This window comes from Ischnura elegans, chromosome 3 (genome assembly GCF_921293095.1).
Source record: "Ischnura elegans chromosome 3, ioIscEleg1.1, whole genome shotgun sequence".
NCBI lineage: Eukaryota > Metazoa > Arthropoda > Insecta > Odonata > Coenagrionidae > Ischnura > Ischnura elegans.
Window position 1 is genome coordinate 130,897,860 of NC_060248.1, and position 14,940 is coordinate 130,912,799.

General features: G+C 42.6%; 1 protein-coding gene across 1 annotated transcript in view; it reads left to right on the forward strand.

The window, feature by feature from the left end:
• LOC124155286 (zinc finger SWIM domain-containing protein 5-like) overlaps nt 1-14,940 on the forward strand; it is a 202,410-nt gene that overhangs the window by 99,121 nt on the left and 88,349 nt on the right. The gene's annotated exons all lie outside the window — the stretch shown is intronic.

Here is a 14,940-nt window from a genome sequence, read left to right on the forward strand (position 1 = left end):
TGATGCTTTTTCGAATTTGAATGTATTGTTTTACTAAACGGTCCCAGTATCCATGAGATCGACACATAAGCTTCGCTTCTTCCCAGTGAATCATATGACTCTCGATTCCTGAATCCCTGGTGACGATGGGCGAGTTGTCCGTCGAAACGTTGGAAGGAGAAACGGAGGACATGATCCGGTGAGAAACCCGAGAAAGCTTCACTGCAATTGTTCGCCGGGAAAAAGCCACTAATTATACTACTTGTAATTGGTTTGAGTTCGGTTTGGTGTGGTGACTAGTGTGTTGGTTTTCCACGCCGTGGACCCACGTTCAATTCCCGGCGGTGGCAGAGGCTTTTATGATACTCTCCGAACCCTATTTGAGTGCGCTATGGAGAGCACTTCAAGTACGGCTCTTCGTCTATCGAATGGGAGATTAAGACGTATTCCCTTGGCGACTTTCATTAAGATTACGCTTATTCCGACGCCAGGTTTCTCTTCACCGTTCTTTTCCTGCACTTTCCCACGTTGCAAACGAATTTAGCTGTCGGTCGCCTCATCGAAATACTACACCTAAATTCCATAATGTACCGCCAGGGCCTAACATCTAAACCGTGAGCCAATTGTACGTACCATGAGCCTCCATACAATCAGTGGCGCAGCGAGGGGGGTTTTGGGGATAAACCCCCCCCCCCCCCAAGGGCTCAGAAACGTTTTCAAGTTTAATCCGTTTAACTTAATTGGATTAATATTACTTACAGAATAGTGTAAATATTAATAAAATGTCCCTCCGAAAGCCGTAAAACTCACCATTTTGAACTAAAATTTATCTTGAAATGTTTCTGAAGGAGTGCCCCCCCACCACCCGCTTACCCTGGCGGGTATTCCACACCTTCAGGCACCCTAGTATTACTTGTGCCTAAACCCCCCCTAGCCTTAATTCCTAACTGCACCCCTGCATACAATTACTTGGGATTCAGGAACTTGGATAGCGTAGTGGTCTGCGCGGTGGTCCGGAAAGCCAAAGGTATTCTGCTCTCTAAGACTCTATTCCCGGTCCAGGGGAATTTTTCCTCGTGGCAATTCGTGTAAATATTTTCATAAAAAATTTCATATTGTTTTGAGTTTAGTGGGAACTGATCGTGTGCAGCGGTGGGTGTGTCTAGGCCGTCGTCGTGGTCGCGACGGAGGTGGCGTCGTCCCTGCCCTGTTGAAGCGTCGCTCTTTTCGTCGTCCGCAGAGCAGCAGCGGTCGATGGGGGCGCCTCCACCAGCAATGAGAAGGCCTCTCTCTCTCTCTATCTCTTCCTTTCCCACCCCCCTCCACCCTCCCACTTGCACCCCCACGATTCTCATTCCGTATGATAAAAAAACGGTCGCGCCTATCGATCGGTGTGTGCGAATGCTCATATCATACTTGTGCCAACTTTCGACACCCCGCTGTTCTTTCGACTCTCTGGAGTCGCGGTAGGGAGAATCGATGGGTATCGAAGTGGATCGTTTGCGATCATACAATACTTCGATATTTGGATGCTGACATCTTCGGATTTAAACTAATGATCGGTGAACCAATGCTCATTTCATACTTACCCGGTCAAACTTTCTGTACCCCGCTTTTCTTCTTACTCTCTGCAGTCGCAGTAGAATCGATAGGTATCGAAGTTGATCACGTTCGATAACGCAACTTCGATCTTTGGATCTTAAGATTCTAACTAACGGTCGGTATAGAAATGCTCAAATCATTCTTACGTAGGCAAACTGTAGATACCCCCCTGAATTCTGTTCGACTCTCCACAGTCGCGGGATAAGAATGCATTGGTATCGAAGTGGTCGATACGTTCCATCAGAATGCCTCGATCCTGTGGTGCTGAGATCTCGGCATTCCAAGTATCGGTCAGTGCCCGTATACTCATATTGTACTTTTTTGTGCCAACTTTCGACTCTCCGCTCCTCTTTCGATTGTTCACAGTCGCGGGAGGAAGGATCGATATGAATCTGAGTTGAATGCGTTCGATCTGATTGTTTCGATCTTTGCCATCGGAGTATTATTTCTCCAGCTCGAATTTTGGTGACGTTCTTTGATGTTGTCTTCAGGGATACAGATTTATCCTCGATACGAAAGCGACCCGAAATTTTTGTTGCTGAATCTGTCATCTAATTTAAGTATTTCGCACCGCCTCTTGCTTTTCTAAACTCTTTGCTGGCCCAAAAATGCGTCGACTCGCCGATTTGTTTGCGTTGCAAAAACACTTATGCGTTAATACATTTAGGTTTGATTCTAATTGAAGACCTTGAACGCGTGAATTATATTGTAAATAAGCTGATTTCATTAGTTAATGCATTTGCACATACCAAAGTTTCCTACATTACAAGGTTTTTCGGCGAAGAAGGCAGAAGGTTATTTATTGAGGGGAACAGGGACTGCGACCAAGCTTGTCAGTGGCATAATTTCCCCATTATAAAAATTCACGCTGTATCACCATAGCTATTCATTTTCTCATGGTGTTGCCTGAATCTTCCTGAACTGCCTGTGGCTACACTGTCATCGAACATTTAGTACGCACTTAGAAACTCCACGATCAACCCGTAGGGAACGTGGAATGTTACTCCAAGACCTTCGCTTTTGCTTTCCTTTATGTATAATACACCACATAACAACACCAATCCAATTGATTCGAGGCTGGAAACGGAATTGGGAAGTAGAGGATCATCTGAAATAGATTGGATCGTAGGATTTCCCCGGGAGCTAGTTGCAGAAATACTTCTCGGGTTCACCACCGGATTACAGTCGACGCTTCGATGCTTAACTCGCGCATCATCATCAGGGCTGACGAGTGACCACCATCGAAGCGTCAGCTTTAAAAAAAATCTAACCCGGTTAAGTACCCGAGCAGAATTTCTGCAAAAGGACCAACTCTTAAGCATCAGAAGCAATTTAAATATGAATAAAAAGTAATGCTCTGTCGCGGTTCCATCCTCTGGCCAAGGAGTGTTTTGTTTCCATTAATAACTTCTGATTGGACTCGCGGAAAAAAAGTTTCTTTTACTCATTTTTTGTGTGCTCTCCGAATCCGCGTTTTTCTTCGCAATTCCTGCTCTGCGGAAATTAGTGCTACTCATTGTCAGCCCAACGCTCGCGCGACTCTCTGCTGTTGGGGTGGGGGAAAGGACGGGAGTGTACTGCGCATGCGCGAAAACTCTGCACTTTGTTGTCCTCTTCCCCCTCTCCTTCGCAAACCCCCACCCCCTCCCTTTCCCAGTTTGGTAGGTGGGGGCGAAGAGGAGAAGGGTTGTTCACAGTATATGTATAGGAGAGGAAGCGTCGCTCTCCTCCACGAGAGGCTGTTATCATTCACATTCACACACAGCCGAGCCACGAAGCAACCAACCAACCCCGAAGACTCTCACGACGGGGACACCACGAGGGTAGCCGCGTTGGCGAGGGAGGGAGAGAGAGAACGAAGAGAAGGGTGTTTTTTTTTATAATTCCTCCTCTGTGCTTCTCTTTCCTTCTTCCCCTGTTCGGAGGGACGTGATGTGGAACCCTTATAAAGTACGGGGCGGAGTGACGGAGGGGGCGCAATTTTGGTATGACTTCCGCTCTCTCTCTCTCTCTCGTCTTTAATGAGTAGTCCCCGTCTGTCCCTCGCGCCGCGTGAACTGCTTGCTCCCTCTGCCGGAGGGAAGGGAACACTGGACGAGGGCTCCGAAGTGCTGCCGAACAAGCTTCTTCCAAACGACGCCAATGTCACTGTGGTCAATTTTTATAAAATAGTTACTCCTTTAGCAGTTGTTTTGAGGTTTAGATTCGCAAACAGAAATACCTCAGTCCGCCGGCGTTTCCAACATTTTGAACGAGTCATAGAAGACATAAATAGCTGTAATAAGCTAACAGATGTTATGAATTTGAGTAAATTTTATAATATAAAGGTCTGCGCCGAAGAAGAACAATAAATTATGGAAACGATGGCGTCCTGAAGTATTTGTTTGTAGAAAAAAATATTGAATATTTACTTTTCTTGTTATTGAAGAGTATATCCCTGGTTATCCGTTATTTATTTATACCTCCATTGTGTCGTCGTTGGACGTCATCATCAGGTAGTGAACATTATGATTCTTTTAATCTATGTGGAGAAACAAAGTTAATCTAATGTTTTTATTATGATAAGTAAATTCCACGGTGTCACGTCCGAAACAGCATTATGCAGAAATAAGTATAAAACAAAATAGTATCCAATATTTAGGAAAGCACAATATTTACGAGAGTTGTGAAGTTTTTTTGATCGCTTACTCACGGTGGAGGTCTCTTTTAATGAGTTTACATGCCGTCGTGGCGCTGTTCCGCCGCGGGGCCACGCATGTTCAGTTTCCCTCCGTGGGCCCTTAAGGGGGGGGGGGAATAGGGGCTCACAAAAGACCCTCTCGCGGCGCCCCCGCGAGCAGCGATCCGAGCCCATCTCTCTCGCCCCTTCACAATGCCACTCTCATTATTTGCACTGAGCCGTTGTCTTTTTCCCGCACAGTTGTTATTATTGTGATTCGTGGATGCATCTTCGCCTCGTCGCCCCGAGCAACGCTCTCAATGCTGCTTGTCAGTTGAGACCCGTGGCACGCGTGCCAACCACAGCACGCTGAAAGTTTCTTCCAAGAATATTCTGTTTTTTTTTTAGGGGGATTGGTTTTGCGTGGTGGCTATCATGTTGGCCTCCCGCTGAGTGCAAATCCTGGCAAGGTGGCAGAGACTTTTGAGAGACTGTCCAATCTCAATTTAGTGTGTTATGTGGAAGACACTTCAAGTCAGCACTGCGTCCGTCGCATGGGACGTTAAGCCATTGTCCCCTTGGCGCCTTTCGTCGCGCGCATTCCAATCCCGACGACGGTTTTTTCCCATCATGCATTCCTTTCGCCGTGGCGCAAATGATATCAGCTGTACGTTGTCTCTTCCAAATGCCATATCGTACCTTTTCTAATAATAATTGATGATGTGAGTATGAGGTAGAGTGTAAAGATGGTTTGAGATCTGGTGCTGTTCTGTTCCACAAGTTTAAAATTACTTTCAAGAAGCTTCTGTATGAAAAATGTTACGTAGGACGTACATATTTTGTAATTTATGTATCCTTTCAGAAAAAAACTTACCATATGTGGATCCTCGCGCGACCTCAATTTTTACCCATCTGTCCCCATTCCGAGCGAAGAAGATATAGAAGTTCCGCGTTTACTCCGTTGATTCTATTTCTGGAAGAGATTGTGGCTCTCTTAGGGGTTCTGGTCTGCTATCCGTTGCAAAATTCTGTCTCCCAAGATTGAAGATCGATAACTCTTAGACCGCTCATTAGATTATAGAAAAACTACGCGAAATTTAAGCTCTTTTAATTATCTATTAGCTGAAGGCATGCGTGCTATCTTGACATTAATAATAATTTCAGAATTTGCTTATAAACGGAATTTCAGATCATTTGTCTGGTTGCCGATCGGAAGCACCGCACTTAAAGGTTTCCCAGCAGTGAAGTGGATGAAAATGTCATGAGGTTCTTCATTTGTTTTGCAGGTTATGGCTTTGCAAAATTCGAAGGAAGTTTCATCAGTGCTAAAGGTATTGGTGCGTAAAAAAAATTATTTATTTTAAGAAACGTGCACACGACGAAACTGCAGTGTGTACCGTCTTCTTGCTATAGAGCTCATCATCATGAGGTCACTAATGACATGTTTAAAAAAACTTTCACATTTCCACACCATCTCCCATATACTCACCGCTGCATGGAAGAAAATAGCGAAAAGTTAAACTTAACACTCAGCGAAAAATTATTTTCAAACTCTGGGGTCCTAATAAGGAAACCTAATAAGGAAATAAACGCGTTCGAAATAAAGACTCGTAACGTGCCTCTTCTGAAAGTTAAAATCTAACTCCCGCACTCGCTGTTTTCTTTGCCTTCTTCCGTTTTCATGATTTCAGTTCGCAAATCAAGGAATAAAATTGCCAAAACGAATGACGGAGACACTGCGATAAGTCGCCGAAACATTTAATCTGTTACCTTAATAAGTTACAAAGGAAAAGTGCGCGAATCGTCAAAACTGTGACTGGAGCACAGAAAGTGTTAACACCGATGTTAAACAAATTAGTCTGGGAGCCGATAGAAACTCATAAGCTGCGCGCTAGCCCTTGGATGGCTTGAGCAATTTAGAAAAATATCTTTCAGAGCGACACGGAGAACATCAAATTAGAGCCCCACTATCTGACAGAAACGATAAAATTGAGAGATATAAATTGCCTAACAGATAGGTGTTGGAATTTCTTTTTAGAATTCCGTAAAGTCTATGTGGAACTTTGTTAGTGCATTTTATTTTTATTTTAAAACGATTAGTATCCTAACACCCTCGCCACACGCCTAATGGACCAGCTTGCAGGGTAGTAGCCGGCCTCGGTGGCGGCGGGGTAACCTCCTCGCCGGGTTCGATTCCCGCCTGGGTAGGTTTCCCCAATCCAGGGCATCGTTGTTCGTGTACGTTTACTTGTTAAAATTTTTGAATGCCCCGGTATAATATGGCCAATATGAGCTGTATTAAGTGGTTTCAAAATAATATATAAAAAATAAAAAAAATAAAAATACAAGAGTACAATTTTTTTAATGCAGGCGAATCTAATGTATTGTGTAAGTCGATGTTGTAGTCTTTAGTACATAGTTTGGGGAGTGGAGTTATCGTTGCCTTCCTACGGTTTGCATCCCGAAAAAAGGGGTTCTCTAACGAAAAAAAATATCCAAGGGGCACTTGGTAGGGGAGTGCTGTCTTTTCAACCCTCCCCTTCCACTCCATACCCCCACGCAGGGGGGGGATGAGGGGGTGCACTGTGTCTCCTTACCTTCCCCCGTGTCTTCATTGAGGATGCTCGTGGCGTCGTCGCCATGCGGGGGCGAGTGGTGCGAATGCTGGACAACACACGGACGTGTTGTACGCCATCTTTCTCCCCCCGCGGGCGATGTATCGTCCGGTCGAGCACGCTTTGAGGGCGTGAGCGCGGCACACCACCAAATTGATCCGCGTTGCGGAAATATTGCCTCAAAGCATATGCTTTGTTTGTTAATATTGGCGTTCCTAATTTTTTCTATTCAGACTTTCTTCTTCCATTAACTCCAATTCAAAATGTGTTCCAAATTTTTATCCTTTATTTCATCCCTCATCTTCTTGCACCATCTCTTTCGTAATTTTCCCCCTATTCCTCGCACCACCCTATGAAATCTACCATTATTTGTTTTTTTTTATTTAATGATATTGTTGAATATTAATGTTCATTGTTGTTTACGTTTTTCGTATTGTTTGTTACTTGTTTTCTTTGTTATAGTGAGTCCTTTGTAATAGAGTTTTTGCTGTATTTGACTGCGTTAAATAAATAAATGCGGCATCACCGTATAATTATGTAAATACTAAAATATAGGTACCCGAATAATTCTTTTTTTTTATTATTTCCAGAAATGGCGCATCTCACCTCTCACTCATGGGTGATATTAAAAGTTTTCTTCTTCTAAGAGATAGGATTGTGGCCCTATTCGTTTTAAAAAAGTGTTTGAATTGAAACTCAGGAAAAATCTACTCCGGATTTAACATAATTTCTGTGTTTTCAGTCCGAGTTTATTATAAAAATTATGCTCGCTTTTGATTCCCGAAAATGGAATCGTTCATGTGAACCATTCACATTTTATTTACTTCTAAAAAACGGCAAAAAAGCTTTTGCTATGTTTAACCAATAAATAAATGAAAGTTATAAATGAAATCAACTGATTATGGCCTTACTTGGTGGAATGAAGTCATTTTCATGGTAGAAAAAATCAATAACAAAGTCCACAAGTAGTTTTATGCAGTTTCGACAGTTTAGCGTCTTTATCAAGATAAAAGCGACTGTTTGTCTTGATTATGCCGCTATGTCGTTGAAACAGGTAAACGGCATTAAGTTATTTACGGAACAGTACTTTGCTTCTGCTATGTTTTACCATAAGCATTATGTAGTGAAATATAAATAAAATATGCATTAAGGGTTTGACCGCATATGAATATGGTGGACAGTCGAGAGAGTTCCTTTGATTTTGTGCTTCGAATTCAATCCCCGTCGTGGACAACATGGAATGGCCGTGTCCCCGCAGTGATACCTCGTTCACATTACGATTGTCGGAGCGATCGTCCTAACGATAGTTGGCCGAACTAGCCGTGTGAATGCATGTCCTGACAATAGTTGACGTAGTTCCGAACGTTGCCACTTTACGATGGTTAGGCGCTGGGAGACCGGAAACGGAAGCGACAAGAGAAAGACGAAAAGCTCGTGAAGCTCTATTTTTTTCATGGATTTGTCCTAGGAAGGGAGAATATGGGCGAAAGAAAAATTATTCGGTAAATACACGTTGAACACGTTGAATATCTTGTCCCTGCATACATACCTCAACAACTTTGCTAACCGTCAATTTCCCGTTTACTTTAGATGTCAGCACTAGAGGGAAGCTCAGGTTTTAACAATCGTCGTGTGAATGCACGATAGTTCCGACAATCGCTGGAACAATCGTAATGTGAATGAGGCGTGAGCGTGGTCGCATCGCCCTCCCGTCGTCAGCTGTTTCCACTCGGCGCCTCTCGCCGGCGAGTTCGCGTGCGTGCTTCGACTGTGAGAAGACGCGTGGGCCGTCAAAAGTGTCCCTCCTCCGTCTTCCATCTCTGCCGAGGGGCGTCACGCGCGCGACTCGCGTCTCTACCAAGACGTGCGCGGCGGATTGTTGTCGTGTCGACGGACACGACACGCGACGCCCTCCCCTCCCACGCCTCTCTCAAAATAACACGCGCCCACCAACCCCCACCCCCGACCCTCCCTCATTCCTCTCCCCCTCCCACCCATTCTTTAGCCCGCCCATACACTTCATACGTATGTCTTATTGTTGGACGATCTGGAGGATGGGGCGAGGGTAAGACTTAGTGGACAGTTAAGTTCCTCGTGGATGGTTTGGGCAATGAGTAATGATATACCGTGAGTTCAACATAATTAGGCTTCAATTGATGGAAGTTAGACATATTTCAATAAATAAAAGATCATAGCACTTTTCCACAAGATTTTTTAATGCGTACAGTGCGTTTCAGCTCACTGAGCATCATCTCGTACTACCAGGAACGAGAATAACTTTTTCGTCTCCAGAGGGACGAAGCGAAGCTTTTCTGGCGAAATAGCTAACGAATGAAAATGAGAATACGAATTCAGTCACCTTCGCCAATCTTTTCGACAAATCGCGGTGGCTATAGCCAGAAAGAACCAGAATAGACCCCCAGATCTCTACGATCGCTACGATCTTTTATTTATTTAAATATACAGTGAGCAAATTATGAGAATTTTATCATTAAAGTATTCTACCGATCAAGGTAGGCTTGCATGGATAATGTAAAAATCATTCTGGTAGTTCTCCCCACTCTTCACGGTTTTTCGTCTTAAGTTCATGAGGCCTTTACCCTTTCTTATGAAAATCATATTCTCTTCCTTCCTCTCCCTCGTTTACCCGAAATTCCCCCCTGATTTTAACAACCTACCCCCTAACTGTTTTTAACAACCCCTCCCCATTAAGTACTCGCTCCATCTCGCCTAGAAGCTGCCTCCCCTCACCCACCATGTCCAGCACTTCGTCGTTCCTCCTCCCCTCCGTCCACTTCACCTTCTACATCCTTATCCTCACCCACATCTCGGACGCCTCTACTCTTCTCTCGTCCTCCTTACTAAGTGTCCATGTTTCCGCACCGCAAAAGCGCTACACTCCAGATTAGACTCTTCACTAATATTTTATTTTAACTCTTATGTAACGAATCTTTCAGAACATCCCTCCCGTTCATGAACGTCTTCTTAGCTTACGCAGTTCTCTTCCCGATGTCCTTACTGTTGTATCCGTTTTCCTCTAATGTGATAACCATAAAAATCTTGCTATTTGAATTTCGCATGCCAGACATCTTGAAAACTTTTTCATGGCTTCGGAAGGCAAGGTGGGGAACCCAATAATAGGGGTTTTCCTGCGTAGCACTGCTTATTGCGGAAATAGAATCCGGTGCTTTCTTGGTTACTCACATTATGTTGAGATATCTTTGGTTTCCCTTCGGGTGAAGTCTTTCATGGCGTTGAAATTTTTGACTCAAGTGCGTTCTTCCCTTACTCGTTTATATTTCGGATAATTAAATCCTGTGGTAAAGTAATCAGAAAAGAATAGAGGCTTTCGAGACTTGGTCCGGAGGAGGATGGTGAAGATAAAATGGAAGGATAGGGTAAGGAACGGAGAGTAAGTCACCAAAAATTGAATCCCGACATCGACCTGAAGACGCCGGTTGGAACACCGAAGAAACTGTCGTTGCAAAGAAAAATCCACGCGGTGAAACCCAGAAGCATGGAGACATCAACTTCAGAAAACCATTCTCATTAGGATTGCAATAGTGTGGATGATGCAGAGTGTCGCTTCTTTTAGTGATGCTTATTTGGGGCGCAGGGCGATTCTCGCGGCGAAGATGGTGGCGACGGCGCAGCGGGGAAAGAAGACTCGGGCGCCTGATCAATACGCACGCCCTCGGCGCTCATTAGTGCATGCGACCACACACAATGGGCCAAGCCAAGCCATCCCTGGGCCTGGGACGAGAACAGAGTGTGGAGTCAGGGGATTGCCGGATTTTCAGCCAAGTACTCTTCCAATTACAAACGCTATACATTCCGAATTGATAGTCGTAGGTCAGATTTGTCTGTAGTCGGTAGTGACGTACACAACCAACCGTCTTCAAGCCAAAATCTAGCCTTTGGCCTCGCTCTCTCGACGGATGGACGTTCGCAAGCCTTCTTTTTACGCACGATCCTTTACTCAAACTATGGTATGAGCATCTAGTGTAGGTCCTCAGTTTGGGTGATAGAAATATCATTATTTGCCAACGTTTAAAAGTCTCATGAATTCCAACTCGAAGGCTAAATTGAAAGACTCACATGAGGGTACAACTCATGCATCTAACAACCCATGTAACAAAATCGATACAATTTCAAGAGGCATAATTGCCATGGGTACATCGTTATTGTGATACTTCATATTTGGATGGATACTCCAACACTTATTGTAAGTGAAATAAATACAATAATGGAACTTAAAAAAACATTAGCATGAGATTTCTTTAGGAACAACTAACGAGAGCCCTGCATGCGTCAACATATACTACAAGAAAACGACATTCACTTGTTTATGTGACAACTGAGAAGATGGATGTAGGTATACATCCATCATACACACCAATATGAATACATAAATAACTATTAAACAGAAATATATGAATGAATGAATATACACCATTACCACGCGATTTCTGTTAAATATCGTAGAGAATAGCTATTATTATAGTAATTATAAATTACAATACACAATTTTGCTACCTAACGTAAATACATAAAATGTAAGTACGTATATCGTCCACTTGATATTTATGGGAAAGCTTCGATGGAATTCATAAAAAATTCCGAAACGCTGGCAAAGAATAATATTTATATTACCCAAACTGACGAACTAAACTCGATGGTTATATAAATCTAGATTGATCTATGATGGTTATATAAATCAAGAGGTCGAGAAGGAATATACTGTTTATAATTATTAATTAATGGAAACAAAATTGCGAAAAAACCGCGGCTGAGGTTAATATGGTGATGGTGGTGATATGACACTTAGCCGCTATTATCGTGTTTTTTTTTTCCTGGAAGAAATTTTGGTGATATTTCAAAACGTATGTTTGAAAATGATTGTGATCGTTACTCCGGATGGTCATAATTCGGGGAGTAATATCTGTATTCCTCTCGTACCCGAATCATTCCCTTTCGGAGATGATTTGATTCACAAAGATGGTCCTTTGCAAACTTGAATATGGAGGATAATAATATTGTGTAGTGGAGAATATTCATGTTAAGTCCTGCGATCGTAATGACATCAAATTCTTGACTTTTTCCTCATCATTTTTACATGGCGCGGTCCTGTTCTACCGTGGATGTTCTTATGACGACCTGCTTGTGTGGAAATCGCCCGAGTAACGTTATTTGCTGCAGTTGTATTACTAGCAGTAGTAGTATTAGTACTCCAGGTATTTCATTTCGCGTGTGTGTGTCGAAATTCCAATTGTAACTCCGCCAACCATCAAGATTTATAAGAGTACTACTTTTTTCGTATTCAGAAAGAACTTGATATGCCAAAGCCTCGTAATGCTCACGAGTTATGAAATTACTACAGCCTTCTTTCTAATTTAAATTCTCCTTGAAGCCGTATTAAGCACGTTTGTTGATGTATTTCACCCGATACCAGCTGGCAATAATACCATATACTTGATCGTTAAAAATTTAGACCTTCTCGTTTATCGACCTTCGTGAGGGCTTTATTTTTTGCACGACAGATTTCGCTATCTATTTAAATTCAACGATAATTTACGTCATTTCTTTATTAACAGTTTCTATTCAGAGTGATTCAATTCGTGTTTTCATCGGTAACTGAAAAAGGTAGCGTCTTTAAAGTTTTAGACATGAATATTAATTATTTTTTAAATAATTTTTTATAAATTCTTCATTGTTCGTTTTTACCGTTGAATCATCTTCGAATGCACAGCATAATCGAGCGTTTCATTGTTTTGCAAACAGTGACAAATGATACTCGTGGATTTTTCAAAGTAAGTGTTTTATTTCAGAAAAATAGGATTTGGAAGCATTTAAGTGATCTACGCTTTAGTTTTCTAGGGGTCTGAAGTAGTCTTCTCACTTATTCTTTTCTATGACTTTATTAGAAAAGGCCGATAATTATTTGGTTGTCATGTTATAGTCTCAATTTATTGAGGATGCTGAGGCATTTCCTCAGGCTATTACCCTCAAGCCCTTTAAAATGAGGTAAACGAGTCCCCCATCTGGATATCCGGGCGGGGACTATCCGAGAGGGTACAACGGTCAAATGTGATAGAAAGTTAAATAAATGAAGAAACGTGTGTATGTTGTATATAGAATGTTTTATCCTTTGTTTAGTAATTTCCACAGTTTTCCTGTTTTCACGCACAATATTTTTCACATTTTTTATCATCGACTAAGTTATCTTTACCCGTGACTTTGTAAATTATCCTGCAGTCTTAGTTATTTATTTTGTTTGAATATCGAAGCACCAAGTTGAAATAATTATGGTTTGTGTTTAATCTTGAAATAAATTCGGTTGGCTCATACTTTTCCATTTCTTTTCAGGTAAGTTGACGTGCGGTTCCGCGATGGTGTTGATACTTCTTGTTATCTCCCTCTGCACTGGTGGAGGGTATGTGAGTGAGTAAAAATCCCCAATCTATCCCAAATCCTCTTTTCGAGTTATAGACTTTATGGAAGTGCGCCTGTATTGCCGTCCATTGCCCGGAGAGGTATTAACTGGCGTTATTTCTGCACATACTACCTGCATGCGAGAGCGTTACCTCTAGGTGTGTGGTTTTCCGAATTCCTCATCATTTTGAAGGAAACCAGAAGGGAAATGTGTAGTACATCGTCCCTTCCGCTTATGAACTTCTGTGAGATATTTAATGAATTTCCATGAGAATAAATTGAAAAAAAAGAATCCCCTGGACCGGTAATCGTCGAGGAACAAGTGGATGGCAATAAGGGAGAAGAAGTCTTAGATAATCTCTGCATTCTCTTCGGGTTTTCACCGCGTCCGTTGTGTTTGGCGACAACTGTTTCGCTGACATTGCAGTCAGCGTCTTCAGGTCGAAACTGTTGTCGCCAAAACTCAACGGAAGCGGTGAAAACCCGAAGAGAATGCAGAGATCACCTTATCAACGCCGCGAAAATCTTCGAACCTACAGAAGTCTTAGATAGTTTGTATGGAACAGGTAATGAAAGATGTGAAAGAGAAGAAATACGTAAGGTGTTAAAAGATAGGTTGATGAGATAATTGAGTGGTGAGCAGCGTCAAACGAATCTTGGGGCCAGTGATGATGATGATGATGATGATTGTTATTATTTATAGCGTGCGGCCTGGAAGCCCGAAATGCTTTTCGGGAGTCGCGTATGTTTTGTCAGTGGATCCCGTGGTGTTTACAGTCGCGCGAGTCTTCTTGCCGGAAATGGATCGGCTCTCTCTCTATAAAGCGGATGGATCGCTCCAGGGTTGTTTAGGCGAGAGGGCAGTTGGGGGAGGGGAGGGGAAATGGCGGTGCGCATGCGCGAAGCCTCCCTCCCCTCTTTCCACTCGAGGGGATAAATGGGAGGAGGGGCGCGGGCGATATCGCCTTAAAGCTTTTAGCGCTCCTCTTCAAGTCTTCCGGCGCCGAGCGATGGAAGGGGAGGGAGGGCCGCTGGATGGAGAGTGTGCTTTAAGCGAGAGTGAGCGAATTGGCTTGTAATCTCTTTAAAAGATGGATGATACAGATGGGAACGTATCGTAATATACGCGTTTATACTCTACTTACCTGACGACTATCGGGATCCGAAAGCCAATTTTGTGACGCTATCTGTTCGTATTATATATAATCGTTCGACGCTATCTGTTCGTGACAGTTTTTGGTACCAATGGCACCACTTTCCTTAGTATTTTAATTATTTTATTGTATGAAAGATAATTACTAAATGGAAAATGAAGGAATAAACTTTGTTAGGTTCACTACTATTAGTGATACAAACAAATATTATTCTTTCATTTTCCATAATGGGAAGGTTTCACACAGTTATGCCTGAAATAATCAGTTTTGTAATAACTAAAGTTATAATTTAATTTTAATCTAGCCTGTAGCTATGTTTGCATGCGGTGGCTGTTCAAAACATTTCTTACCAGCTGAGTTGTGCAAGTCAACTCTGTCAAGCAAACTCTCGCTAAGCTTGCAACAGATCGTTAATGGAGCCGATTTCCTTAAAAATTTATTCATTTCAATGTACGATATCTAGGTAGATAGATATGAAAGATAATTATAAAAATTATAA